The sequence below is a fragment of the Poecilia latipinna genome, unplaced genomic scaffold, assembly GCF_001443285.1.
Source record: "Poecilia latipinna isolate Pla-1442-1.1 unplaced genomic scaffold, P_latipinna-1.0 Scaffold1152, whole genome shotgun sequence".
Lineage (NCBI taxonomy): Eukaryota > Metazoa > Chordata > Actinopteri > Cyprinodontiformes > Poeciliidae > Poecilia > Poecilia latipinna.
The window spans coordinates 67,382-81,960 of record NW_015113768.1 but is presented as its reverse complement, the minus strand read 5'-3'; the positions used below and the strand labels follow the sequence as shown (position 1 = coordinate 81,960).

Below are 14,579 nucleotides of genomic sequence, written 5' to 3'. Positions count from 1 at the left end.
GCACTACGTCCAAGGTAGCAAAAAAAAAAAGAAAGAAATATGCAGTTCTGGTTAAAAGAAAAAAGCAAAACATGATGAAAAAGACTGACAGTGTTAAAGAGTAAATAAATACTGACTGATTTAAGGACATGACTGGATTACAGCTGAAATAATAGGAATCATGCATCGAAAAAGATTTGTCAATGAGATTTGTCACACCAACTAAAGCCAACTACAACACATCCAAAACTTGTGTGGTTGGTAGTCATTTTGACTTCCTGTCAGAAGATTTTAAACTGAACCACATAGAAAATATAAAAAAGCTGCATTTCACTTCATCTAAGTGAAATGCAGAGAAAATGTTTTTATCTTTCTGATTTAGCCTCAGGGTTATGGTTTCCAAGTCAGAATTCTTGTTTGTTTAGGGACTCTAATCATCCGTACTCTCAAGGTGGCGCAGACCAAAAATACAATTGTGTAGGGCGCCACCTACTGGTAAGGGTAGGGACAGGTAGCTGCTGTAAGGTAAACTTTATCTTTTATAAAAGACAATCTACATAAAAATAGCAGTTATGTGTAGCCACGACTTTCCTCGTTTGTTGTGTTTTGAAAGTGAAAGACAAAATAAAAATGCATACACAGAAAGAAAATGAAGCAAGATACGCCTCTCATAGTTTACCACTAATTTGATTGACCTTGTCCTTCAGCTGTGTACTTCACCTCTTCGGACTCCACACAAAAGAGGTAAGTACCGAGTTGAGGTGTATAAAACATTCATATTTCCCATGTTACATCTATATTCATATGTTCATACGCGTGGAAGAATGTTGTATCATGATTTTAAGGAAACGCACACTCTCTCTGACGCGGCTTTTCCGTCGACCTCCAGTGACAGCCTCCGTAAAGCTGCGCCATGATTATCTAATTTTATAGTAAATATATACAATATTTGAAAAACTCATACTCAGATTTTCCTTTGGGCTTTCTAGTTGATTTTTTCAAAGTGTTTTGAGAGTTAAGCATTTAAAATTTTTTCTTAATATGCAGCTTATACAGCGAGCTGTCGTTGTCTTAGTGAGCTGAAGTTAGCTTTGAAGTGGAAGCTGAGTCAGATACTAATTTCAGTGTTTTCCACATGTAAAGCTGTCACTTGTTCATAGAATAACCCTGAATCTCAGGGAGACGCGTTTAAAAGTGGCCTACATATTTGACGTTTTTCCTTAGTTGCAGAATTATGGAGCTAAATCACGGCCATTTTGTTTGTTTAAAAAACACAAAAATTTAATGACAATAGGAAAGGATTTTTTTGCTTGTTTTCGCTATTTCATTATTTTACTTTTAAATGTATTGTTTCCTAGTCAATTGTTTTTTTTCGACCAGGGATTCACCTTATTTTTCCAAGCTGAAGATTGTTATTCTGTTCTAAATTTGTTTTTGACCTTCAGTTTTTTATTTTTTCCAATTTCATGTGAATTTATATCAGATGCAAATCCCCTAGCCCTGATTTGGCATGAATGAGCAGCGAAACATGATGGAAATAATAATAATAATAATGAACAGAATGATTGGCAGCAGAAGCTGGAGCAACACAAAGTACATTTCTAAAAGCTAAACAAACGGGTTCAAACCCATCCTATCTTTGCTCAACCGTCAGCAAATTTGCTGCACTTCATTACATATTCACATATATGTATAACACCAATTTTTATGAATTAAAATTGGTACTATTAAAATTTTCTGAGACTGAATTTTGCGTTTTCATTATGGGAGCCATAATCATCAAAATGACAAGAAATAAAAGCTTGAAATATTTCACTCTATTTGTAGTAAATCCTAATACGCTAATCTCACTTTAAAAAAAAAAAAAAAATTCAGCTGTTTCATGATGGACAATTTTTTCTTAATTGTAACTGTTACAGGGAAGCTTGCTGTAGTAATGACAGCTGACTGCTTCAGAAAGACGCTGGTTAACTGAGATACACATTCAAAATAATTGCATTTCAATGCCGACATTGTAGCGACAGAGCTGCAATACAAGGCGCCACTTTATAAAGCCGTCCGCTCGTTGGGGTGAGGCATGGCGCAGCTTTCTGCTGTGTGAAGATAATGCTGGATGGCAGCATTTCAGGGCTAAGCCGCTCAAACAGCAGCCGCTCTCCCTCACGCTTTTACATAAACAACGGCATGACGGAGGAGCACGATAGAGTAACACAGCTGCTTAAGAACTCAGCGACTTAATGTGACAGGACTCCCATCAGGCAGCGCGCTTCCAACAGGTTGTTCTGATGCCGCCGCTCGTGACAGCCGCGCCGTCAAGAGTGCAGGTGTCAGAGACACTCCATCAGTTAGCGGTAATATGTGATCACACCACACTGACCTCTGGGAAATTGAGTCTTTAATCACGACCACTCCAGATCCAGCCTCCCAGTGAATTAGCATTCCTGAGATGCGATCTCATCTGTCTGCTTCGACTGCCAATTCGTTCAGTGAGGGGACACTGTTTGACTTTGCGACTTGTAATGTCGATGTGATTCTGATTGATGGAAACGGGCCCTGGAGGCTGACTGGCTCCTCTGTTTTCAATGTGGAAATAGTAAGCAATGTCATTTAAAGGGAAGCTAAAGCTAGCGGCTAGTTTGAGACGAACTCAATAATAAATTGAACTTTGAGTTCAAACTGTAAACTTAAACACCACCATCGTGGTTATTTTATGGACACAAACTGTAGTCCTGTTTGGACAGGTTGATAATTTCCACAGGAAATGAAGGTAGGAGGCGGTGCGCCACCAATGATCTTCCTGTTAGAAACATTGTCTCCGGTGAATGTACCTAGATTCACTATAGTTCTTCTAGTAAAACTCAAATGCTTAATGCTTTAGATTTATATGCATGTCATTTCCTGTTGCCACTACAAGACAAATATGCAGATAAGTACACACACCACTTTTATCTCAGCTTTTAGTTAAAAATGTACAAAAGCTGTTTTGGCTGTTTGCTGATGTTATAGCAATATTACCCCTGAAAAATGAGTAAAAGTGGTTTGCTCATGGTTCAACGGCTGCAAATGGGCCTTGGAATAATTTTGTGCAGCCACAATTGAAAAATTACTTCTAGACGTTTTGGTGGCATGTGCACATTTGAATTAAAACACAAACTTTAAACACTCAAACCTCTACACCTGAACAAAACAGTGATGTACATTATGGCTATGTGTAGACTTAAACAGAATCAGCTTTATTCGTTAAGTTTATGCACACAGAAATGGAAGTAGACTTCAGCTTCACTTTGCTCTCTCTCAATGAAAACATTTTAAATATAAATATATAAAAAGAAAAAGAAAAGGTTTTGTGAAAAAATTGTATACAGCCTGTTTTTTTTTTTAAAAAAAGAAGAAATGAACAATAGTGTAAAAATGCATTTATGACATCTTGTTTTTTCAAATAGCGCTCTGTAGTGTAGACCTGGAGGTAAAAGTCCAACCAGCTTGTGTCCAGAATGTGTGGGGTCTGCAGGGATCTTAGCTGCCCTTTCCCCTGACCCTAAAACCTGTACATGAAAAAGTTAATGGAAACAGCAAAATTTAAAATAACTTCCTTAATTTCACCTAAAGAAAAAAGTTTAGATTAGGTTAAGGTGGTTTTTTTCTGAAAAAAAAAGGAGGGTGAAAACACAGTGAGCGTTCAGACATCCTGGTTGGTCGGCAGGAGAAAAGATACGTTTCATTTTTGGTCTGTGGAAGAGCCTCAGTTCAATCAGACTAAATGATTTTCCTGTTGTCAACCGATCTGTTCAAGTGTCCACTTCACTGCCGAAAATAAATCATTTCTGGAAATACAATCCTGACCTTTGGGGGAAAACAGAATGGCTGACGCAGTGACGGGAACGGAATTAAACATGGCTGCAACCAAAAATGACGTTTGCTTCTGATTAGCTTTGCGTTTAATCTTTCTGTGCGTTTTGTTCCACTCATGCGTTAACAAGGCAGAGCATGTGCATCAAGAACAACATTAAAACGTGTCGAGGTCGCACTCATTTTCACTGCGTTGCGCTCAAACATGCTCTGACACAAAGAACCAAAGTAACAGGATTTCTTTGCCTTAGACTGGAAAGTGGACGTTGGCTCCAAAAGAACATAATTTTTCGATGGTGACACATGGTAATGGCTTTTATTACAGCAATCATTGTTATCGCCGCTGTAACTAAGTAATTGTTGCCACAGGGACAATGAGAACCTGGCGTCCTGAATGTAAGTTAGATATTGATTTAAACTGATAGACTGTGACGATCTAAGAAAGTAGTTCCTCAGCTGTCCATTGCTTTCCTAGGCAGGTGGGACTCTTGAAACTGTTAGTACCGCTGAGCCAACGATCAGTCACGTTTCCCTAAGACACCTCAGACTTTGTATGTGGTTCAGGATTGGCTTAATGTGTCTTCTGTTCTAGACATTTCTGTTGTGGTAGGTTTTGAAGACGTAGTCTGTACAACAATAATCTCACCATAAAGAAAATCATTTGTTAAGGTAAATAGAAGTGGATTTCTTTACACTCAAAACAATCTGTCTTTGGAACAATTTTTGCTTTAGGACTAACAATATGACTGGAGGCAGCAACCCAAAGCTGAGGCGAAGAGGTCACGACAAAATTCATGCCAACACAGCAACAAATGGCTCTGGTGGATTTGGCAACTTATCTTCAAAGTGACTGCATGTGACGTTGCTGAATATAAAGTTTTTTAGGTAAGAAAATCTATTGTTTCTTCTTGGTTTTTAGTTGTGTTCCGTCTATATAAACATATTCTAGCATCCCTAAATCATTTTATGTTTAATTTAGAATTGATTTCCATTAGTAGCTACAACAGCAATTTGTATTTCCTCAGTGTTTAAGCCAACTGAATAAGTTGTGAAAATAAGTATTTTAACTTCCATACCAACATTAGCATTAGCTTACACAGATATTTAGGGCTCGTCATTCTGTGACAAATTTTCTTAAAATAGCATCCTAACAAGTTCTAACCCTCACGAGTGAAAGAACTGCAGTTAATATGTTTGAAAGTGAGACTTTTAGCTACTTTCATTCACTAACGACATGTTTTACACTACCGTAAGATGGCTTGTTGATAGAAAATATTTTGGTAATGCACTTAAAACAGAGCAAAGAGTAGGAAACAATGCTGATCAAAACTGGAGCAGAAATCACATGTAACTGAATTCTGCTAGAGCTAATGAGCTCTTAAATCTGTGTGTAGAGTGCCGATAGGGTAGATCTCCAAGCTAACGTTCTCAGACAACATTTCTCCTGACTTCCACCTCCTTATTTGACGAATGTGATACATTTGCATTGATGTTAAAAACTTTGCTTTCTCTACTTGTTTTTGATGGCCATTACTTGATTGATACTTTCGTGTGTGAACTTTCTAATTACACAGCCTATTAATATACAAACAAGCATCTAGTTTACTAGTTTACTATTAGCAGCTCCTTCTGAATTCAGTTTGCTTTTATTATGACTGTTTTGTTCTCTGAATTGAAGAGATAAAAAATCCTGATCATAAATGCAGTTCATAGATGATTACCACCTGATTTTCTTGCTAAGATTCTTATTCAATGTGTGGCCTTGGGTCTGTTCTACCAGATTCAAGTGCGAATTTAAAAGTCAGCAGGTGAATTGTTCAGCTTCAATCAAGCACAGTGCAGACATCTGTCATGGCAGCTGACAGAGTGACGATTATTTTCAATGAACTGTTTCTTCGGTATGTCGTGGTTTTAGAAAAAGAAAGACCTAGCTAATATTCCTCCATAGGGGGAAAAAATATAATTGTTGTCTGATGTGGTGTAAATGCATCAGGTGAGATGAGCGGCTCATGAATGTTCTTTGACCTTGGAAGTCGCTCTGCGTTTGGGGACGACATTCTGCTCGCATTAAGTATTTAATCTTCTCATTCATTAGAGAAGTGGGAGAGTGTCACGGTTACACCAAAGGACAGGCGACGTGGGAGTGCTAGTATTTTTGTTCAGCTGACCCCAGCGTTGAGAAAACGTTCCCTCTGAGAGGAATAAAAAAAAAAAAGAAGCCATCTTCAGGACTGTTGAGGTTCGTTTTCAACAACCGCAGGTGATTTTTACTGACCTACATCACTGCTGATTTCCCAGTGTGTTTGTAGGCCTCACTTTAGGGAGCGTTCTGTCTACATGACCCATTCTCAGTTGTTGAAGCAAATTATTTAAAGGTTCTGTCGTTTGTTGCTGGAGTTCTGCTATTAGTCTGCTACATTTGGTCTGTTTTAGCCTTTTGCTTTGTATCTCTGTGTGGCAGCTTCACAAAACAGCGAAAAATAAATAAATTCCAAGTGTAGTCAATACAGCCGGTAAGATAATTGGCTCAGAGAAAGTGTGTGTGTTTTTTTTCTTTTAGAAATTTGGCAAACTGTGAGGCAGGTAAGGTCACTTTTAAGGAGGTAATTTGTTCCTCTCTGTTCTGGTAGGTGGTACAAAGCTCCGAGGGCAAAGTGCAATAGATTTTTTTTTTCTGTTTTGCTCTCAAGCTGCCAAATCCTCCTTACATCACTGCTGATGTAAGGGCTGACTTCATCCACTTCCTGTCAACGCTTCATGGAGGGAAGCAAGAGAAAAGCCCCTGATCTTAAGGTGTGTACTGAAGGTCTTTTGTGTCACTAGCTGGACTAGCTAAATATTTTCTTCCAAAAAATAGTTTAAAAATGTACGTGCATCAGACTCGTAGAGAATGGTGACAAACACAAATTATTTGTAAGGATAACCTTACAAATACCCTTCTGGTGTCCCAGAAGGGTCAAAAAAAGCAAAAGTCCACTGAGTGTGATCAGTCTCCTCTGTCCAACATCGTTTTCCTCTCTGGTTTTATGCTCATGTATAAATGGCCGTGTTTGCAGGTCAAAAATCAATAATGTGCATCAGTGTGTCGTATTTCTTTAAAGCAAGCGCAGACAAACCAATTTCTTCTCCCCCACTGGTCTCAGAGAATGAGAAAGCGATGCAATCATAAGAATATTTGTGCTGATTCTCCCCTCACTTCATCTGTTTTAAACACGCAGCCCAAATAAAACAAGTTCACGCCCCGTCCTCGCTCTCCTCGGCCTCACCGCTTTCTGAAGAAAATGAGTCAACAGAAGTCGTGAGAGAAAATCAAGATATGTTCAGCAGGAACAAAAGAAGTTGTTTTATTAAAGACTTTGCACAGAGTGCTATGCTCTACAGATAGAGGACACCATTAATATTAATTATGAGGTTGTAATTGACTGATAACGTATCGTCTTCTAAGTAAAGGTCATTATGGATGTTTGAACATCTACGGTCCAGTATGACTAACTAGAAATCATTTAAAAGATAAATTAGCTACCGTTTTTTTTTTTTATGTATTAACATTTTTCTAAGACGTTAAATCTGATTGGATCTCTACAAGTCACCATTGTCTGGTTTTGCTGTTGACTAGCTACATATGTTGTTAGCATCATTGTCAACAAAAATAAGTCAGATCTCGCCTGACCTTTTGAAAAAAAAATTATTTCAGCAGACTAGCTAAAAAAAAGGCACCAAATGTTACAATCATCTATTAATGTACATAAATCCAAAGTGTTTTCCTGCAGATATTAATTTTGAGTTTTAATTTGTTTTAAACTGCCAAAGTCAGCAAAAGCAGACAGCGAGTGAATAATCTATTTTTTTCCCCCCATTTTGAGCAAATTTATGGCGACATCACTGCGAGTAAGGCATCATATTACTGAGAACCACCTGCAGATCTCCCTTCAAATTAATCCAGTTGTTGATTTTTATGTCTATGTTTGCCCAGCCCTATTCGATTTCTTGATAGAAATGCAGCTGAGGTGGTTTCCAAAATAATCCACTGAAATATGACTTTTTATCTGGTCATAGCAAAAATGTATGACATAGAGTTGGATGCCTTTAACCATCTTTTTATTCTGCATAATAGCAGCGCTTGATAGAAGCACGGTGTGTGTTTTACGGGGGTATAATTGCTTTGCAGGGCCTATTTGCATAGGTAATTAGCACTGACAGACATTGGTCTTTTTCTGTTTTTAATCAGCCGCCTGAATGGCAACGAGGGGAGGAAATTGCTGTGAGTGATTGTGGGCTGTCCTCTTAATTTGTCACCAACATTCAGAAAAAAGTAAATACACAGAAAATGTATTTAAAAAACATTTAAATTCAGTGTCACACAAATTATGCGATTAAAATGCTTCTGTGTCGGCCAGAAAGTCGAATGAAAAAAATGAGATGAAAACAAGAGGGGGTTTCATCTTTCATTTTGTAGAAACTTAACCCACAACAACCTGAATGTGGCGACCAGGTTTAGTGATGCCATCAGGACAAGTCGCCTCCATTTCCTGCTGTCCGATCTGACATTTTTGTGAAATCCTCTTAAATTGGGACAACCAGTAGAAAAGGTTGATTTGCCATGATGGGGAAAATTTTGCTGTTTGAGCTTGGTTTGTTCAACATAAACAGCAAATCAAATAATTGTGACAGTCCTTCATGACTGCAGTGACATTTGTGAATAATGCGTTTTCCTCCCTCTTTTTTATGATCTTAATTTCCCTGCCACCTTTTACAAATCCTTTGCAGTCGGATTAAGATGAATATGTTGCACAGCTTTAGTTTGATGGATGGAAAAAGACCTGAACACAAACGCAAGTCACAGTTTTCAGACTTTTCCATAATCACTATAAAATAACGCTCATAATGTGACAAATTTGGAAAAAAAAAACTAAACGGATACGAATGGTTTTGCAAGGAGCCGAAAGAGTTTTCTAGAAATTAGATGTGGAATCTTCTGGGTCTTCAGTAATCCAACAAAATGTCTCTGGTAGCGTTTTTTAAACCGTGCTTTAAGGTGTTAGATAAGTGTGTTGTTATTGGGGCCATAAAGAAGCCAGGGTCGCTCATTTGACTGGGTTTATCGCGCCGTGTGATTATCTCCCTTTAAGACCTCGGCCGTCATATTGTCCACATTGGCCCGTCGCCACTAACATTCATTGTCTTTAATGCCACAGGGAGGAAGAGTAACTGCCCTCCCACCTTTGATAAAATACACACCAAAGATGAAAGAAGGATGCTGACTTTTAACAGCCGCCCACCGGGTTATGAGCTTTCCTCCTATACTTCCCAAAGTTCCTGGCGTTTGACTGCCTTTAAATAAAACCACCACCGTCTCTGCAGAGAGGATAATATGATCTATTTCCCCCCCACATTCACTCACCGGCCCCAAACGGCGCACGCCCGGCCCCTTCGCGTCGAGTCTAAATAACAGCAGCTATTAATCTCGCTGACACTTGAGGCCTGATTGGATTTTCTGCGCAGCTCGTCTTGACACGGCGCAGGATTTCTCATCTATTCAGGCGTCACCTTGTCAGATATTTATTTATTTGCTCGCTGCATACCTGCATTCAGCACCTGGGAGCTGCATGATGAATGGGGAAAAAGTGCTAGAAGACCTCGCTTATCAGTCGCCGGATGGTCTGAAGAGAGACAGACAGACGAAGGAAATGAGACAATTACAGGAGGTCAGGCAGAGCAACACCTGGGTGGAAATATGGAGCTAAAGCTGGTTTCATTTGCAGTGTTTATTAATTATGTAATGTTATTACAAGTTAAACGCTAAGCTACGTTTCATTTTGAAAAGTCTAATCCTCACAGGTTTAGCTTACTTTAAGTCTTCTCTAAATCACAACTTTTAAACTAGGATGCTTCCGAGAAGATGCAGGAAGACTTTATTGTCTAATTATACTTGCCTGATGAGCCTGTGGTCACCAGGTGACAGCAGCGTTCAAATCCAAGGTGTCTGTGGATCCTTAAAAAGTCTTAAATTAAAAGTAAGTTGGCCTTAAATGTGTTCATCACAAGTTGACAGACTTTTCTGTCAGGCAAAAAAAATTGAGTCAACGTTACTTACTGGGCTAATAAACTGAACTTGGAAATTGTTTTCAGACTTAAAGCAATAAAATGAGCTCATTTTATTAATCTGTTTTGATAATCGGCTCGTGGAATGCTGATTATAAGTGGTTTATGCAAATATATTAAATATCATCAGATTTTCGATAGTATTTTTTGTGAGTAAATTATATCCCAACACCAAACAGCTCTCCCTTCTGGCTGGAGGGTTAATGTGTTCTTTAGAAATTGGTCTACTACATTGTTCATCTCAGACTGTCTCAGTGGTTGGAGATTAGAAGCATCTCTAAATACACATTTTAAGAGTTTGGGCTGGAATTTAAACTGCAGATCCTGAGAATGAAAGGCAGAAAAAATAAAAGTTCAGATCAGGATTACAGTCATTTACTTTAAAGCATGTAGTAAGATTTTCATAAACGGATTCATTGCATTCTGGACCATTTCATAAGCAGTCTGTGGGAAAGGAGATTATCAGTTCGATGTGCTGAAGCACGATTCTGAAGTGTTTGTGTCTATATGTGAATAAGAATGTGCAAGGTCAGCTTTTGTGTGCTGCACCTCTTCACACTTATAAGCTATTTGCTAGTCTCTAGTTATGAAACATTAGTAAAATGCATCAGATCGTGGCTGAAAACTGACAAAATATGCATGTATTTTCCCCTGAAACAATCTTGTGATTGCATTTGAAAATAAAAACCCTCATGTTTGGGGTATACACTCTGTGTTTCGTGTCGACAAGTTCACAGACATGTTAGACAAGGACAAAGGCAATGTCAGTCTGTCTCTCTAAACCCAGAAATATCATGTCTGCAAAGCAAGCCTTGTGGAAAATGCCCTGTTTTTTTTTTTGTTTTGCATTCAGCGCCGTGTTTCCTTGTCAGCAACACGGAAGCAGCCAAAACAATCTCTCCTTCATCTGCCGAGGCTTTCCTAAGCCGCACGGAGCGAGCCGAATCAGACGGGAGGAAGCGGCAATAGAGTAGACGGAGGCTTAAGCCTGCCTCAGATTTTCAGAGACGCGGCGGCGACACGTCGGGAGCTTCTGGGAGACGGATTTAGAGCCGGCATATGAAAACAAAACACAGAGGAGAAAGAGACAAAAAGCCAACGAGACGAAAATGCAGTTGGAAAGTGTCATAGTAGAAATGCGAACAGCTTGATGCGCAAAGTGAGTTTCCCACAACACCTTACAGTGGCTAATGACGGCTCCGTTTTAGCTCCACACGAGGCCTTTCTCTTCTTTATTACTGAGGTCAACTTGTGACCTGAAGCAGAAACATGAGCAATAAAACTCCTGCTGGAAGCTAATCAGAGCCGGTCAGGCGCTAAAAAGACGCTTTTTTTCCCTACTGGCCAGGAAAGGAGAAGTTCGGTGGTGGCAGCTGGATCTCTCCTGGTCCAGCGTTTTAAAAACGGGGCTTATTCAGCTCATGCTGGGAATTAAATGAGAACGTTCACACTGCCGCCTTATCTGCCAGTTCAGCGTTGCCACAGGAAACGCAAAAAAATGCTGGAGCCTGCCGTGAAAAATTTAAAGGAGGGAAATGGATAACTTTCAAATAAAGAAAATAGTCTCCCAGCAACCACACTGCTTACTAATTATAGTGAGAATAATTGTGTTTGTTGATTCCAAAGACGTACTCAATTATTACAAAGTTTGGTGTATGCAGAGGAGAAAGCAGACTCATTATCCCGTGTTAGGAGGTTTATTCTTAGACTTTGGTTACCAAATTCAAAAGAGTTTTGTTTTTCCACCAGTATTTCTTTCAGCACATTGTTTGCTTTCAGAGTGACTTAACCAGGATTGGATTCAGTTTAAATAACTTTATTTGTTCCCAAGGGGCAATTTAAGTTTACCTGTTGTTCTAATGGTAGCTGCTCAGGTCATGGGTTGTTTCTGTTCACTGAAAAATGACCAAAGTTCATTTTGTGATTTTTATTTTTTGCGCTGTGGCCTCTGGGGGGCGATAATGTGCTGAATTTTTTTTTTTATTATTATTCACTTACAAGAGGAGAAGAAGAAAATAACGAGGAAAGATCTTGGGTTACACTGATTGCAGTTTTGCAAAATACACAAATTTGAATTAAAAAACCTGTTTCTGAAGCAAAAAGCTTATTAAATCTAAAAACATGATTTTCTTTTTTTCAAAATTGTCGCGTTTCCATTAAGCAAATTTATTTTTGCAATTCTAATTTGCACAATTTCATGGTCAACAGCAACGCAGCTACTGAAACGCAGCGCCATTCGTTATTGTTCTGTATTCTTTGTCTTGTTTTGCGGCTGTGTTACAGCGCCACCTATTGGCCCGGCATGCCCACTACAGCGCTCTCAGTAGTTTTAAGTGCTGTCATGTGGACGCACATCTTTTTTAACCGTTTACAAACATTTATCGCGTTTGTCTTTGTGTAGATTGATGGTCGTTTTTGGTGGTGGCAGGTTTATTCTGTACTGTAGGAATGACTCCCCCCCCCTCCCCAAAGAACAAAATCTGTTGGAGCTGCGAGAGATTGGAGAAGAAATGGGTTCAGACCATTTTTGTGTTGATTCAAACACAGAAATAAACACAAGGTGACCTTGGGTTTACTTCTAGTTTAGTTCGAAGTGAACCCAGCCCCAAATCTCATGTTCACGGTGAAAATTGAACAGAGGGCTACAAAAGAAGAAGCATTGTGTATTGAAAAGAACAAAAACCAAAAACTCATTAAAGAGCCGTCGCCTCAAAAGCACAAACACATAAAGATGAGGTGTGGATAAAGCTTAGCTCATCCAGCAGCTCGCTTTATGAGCCCGTCAGACGCCGGACTCCCTCGCCGCCTCCTGACGGGTCGAGCGAGCGTTGCTGGTTGGCAGGAAGCAAAAGAAAACCCAGACGACACGGGCGACCTTTACAACGATGTTCGACACTCTTAGCAGAAATAAGGAGCTTTAGCTGAGAATGTTGACACGAGAACGTTAGGCAGGCTGCTCCAGCTACCTGAGAGCCCATGAGCTATTTATGAGGCTCCGCTCTGAAATATGCAAATATTAATAAGCTCACAGCTGGTCATAAATATGAGACTGCGGCGCTCACAGGAAGGTGAGGCCGAGCTCTACGCCTCCTCCAGTTCCAGGGGAGCGGCTTTCATCCCAGGACATTAAGAGTTAATTTATAGCCGCCGCTATGCAGATTCATGCCGGCTGTCCCGCTCGTCTCCGTCAGGCGCTTCCTGATGTATGCGTCCAATTTAAATCCCATCCATCTGTTCCGGGTGACAGGAAATAATTCACGCTGTGCAGCTCTGTCAGCGACTGGACCGTTCTGTCCCGCCACATATCAGTTTTTGTGTCGTAACTTTTTGGGTTTGTTCCACGCGCCTCGGCTGTCTCAGTTTGACGCTCCTCACCTCACGAGGCTCTGCAGAGGAGTCTGAAAACAAACGCACCCTTCATCAATTTGTTTCGCACGACTTTGACTGTTCGATTGAATCGACTTTTGCTGCTGTGTGCATCTAAACAGTGAAAGCTTTCTGCTCTTCTAATATTTGTAAATCACATACGTTTCAAGACTTAAAAAAAGTATAATCTTTAGAGTATTCGGAATTTCCCTAAAAGTGACACAACGAATGACCTCCATCTGCTCTTGATGGAAAATTTCTCCCCTGTAGGTTTAAGAAGGGGCTGCAGTTTTCTCCGTACACACCTCATGGTCCAACACACGCACAGCCTACAGTCAGCTTCCATCAGATCTGAACCCAACATGCCCTCTGAAACCCACACAACCCGGACAGAACTCCAGTAATATTCTTGCTTTTAGGCAACAACAACAGAAAAAAACATCCAGCGCTTCTAAAAATAACCTCTGGTCACCAAGGCTGCACTGACCAGGAAATGTTTCAGCAAGGTACGCATGGAGGAGCTTGGTGTCAGGCCAGCCCAGTTCTCTCACCTTGGTGGAGAAGTGAGAAAGCAGATGGTGAATTATTCCAGAGATTCTCGTAAAGCCTCAAGAGTCCAAGTGACACTGAGGTCATGTGAACTGGAAGGACAATTAGCTTAAAAAGAAAGTTCAAACATGCTCAGAAGGATTAGAAAAGGGCTTAAAGAAAATAACATTTTCTGCAGCCGATTAATCCGCTTTCAGAAAATTGCCCCCAGAGTCTGAACCGGCCAACGAAACCGAGATCTCCTCTGAGCTCCAAACTAAAACATATTCACATCCATCCACCTTTTTCCATTTTGTCTTGTTCCACCCACCAACTTCATTATTTTTTATATATAATAACCAACACTGAGTAGTTATTAGGCGGCAGGAAAATTATACGAGATCGTAAACAGGTTTTGTCGATGCAGATCTGAAAAGTGCGGGGTGTTTATATAAACACAGTGGAAACACATTTTGCTGCAGTTAGACATTTTCTGCATTTCTTTGCTAAACAGCTCAAACTCAGATTGGATGAAGAGTTCACATGAGCATATATTTTCAAGTTTGCCACAAATTTTCAACTGGACTTGGCTTTGGACTTTGACTAGGCCGTCCTATTACATTGACATGCTTTGATCCAAACCTGGACTGATCTTCCAGAATTGCATTTTATTAATTCATTCATCTTCCCATTAACTCTGACTCACTTTCACCTAGCATGATGCTGCCTCTACCAAGTCTAATTTTAAATCAAAG

The 14,579-nt window shown here is 39.8% G+C and overlaps 1 long non-coding RNA gene across 1 annotated transcript in view; it reads left to right on the top strand.

Annotated features, from left to right (window-relative positions):
- Positions 1–526: 526 nt before the first annotated feature.
- Positions 527–14,579, top strand: part of LOC106960078 (uncharacterized) — a 45,073-nt gene continuing 31,020 nt past the window's right edge. The window contains exons 1-2 of the long non-coding RNA XR_001427494.1: positions 527–723; positions 6,459–6,621. This is a non-coding gene — a long non-coding RNA (uncharacterized LOC106960078). The remainder of the gene's footprint in view (positions 724–6,458; positions 6,622–14,579) is intronic.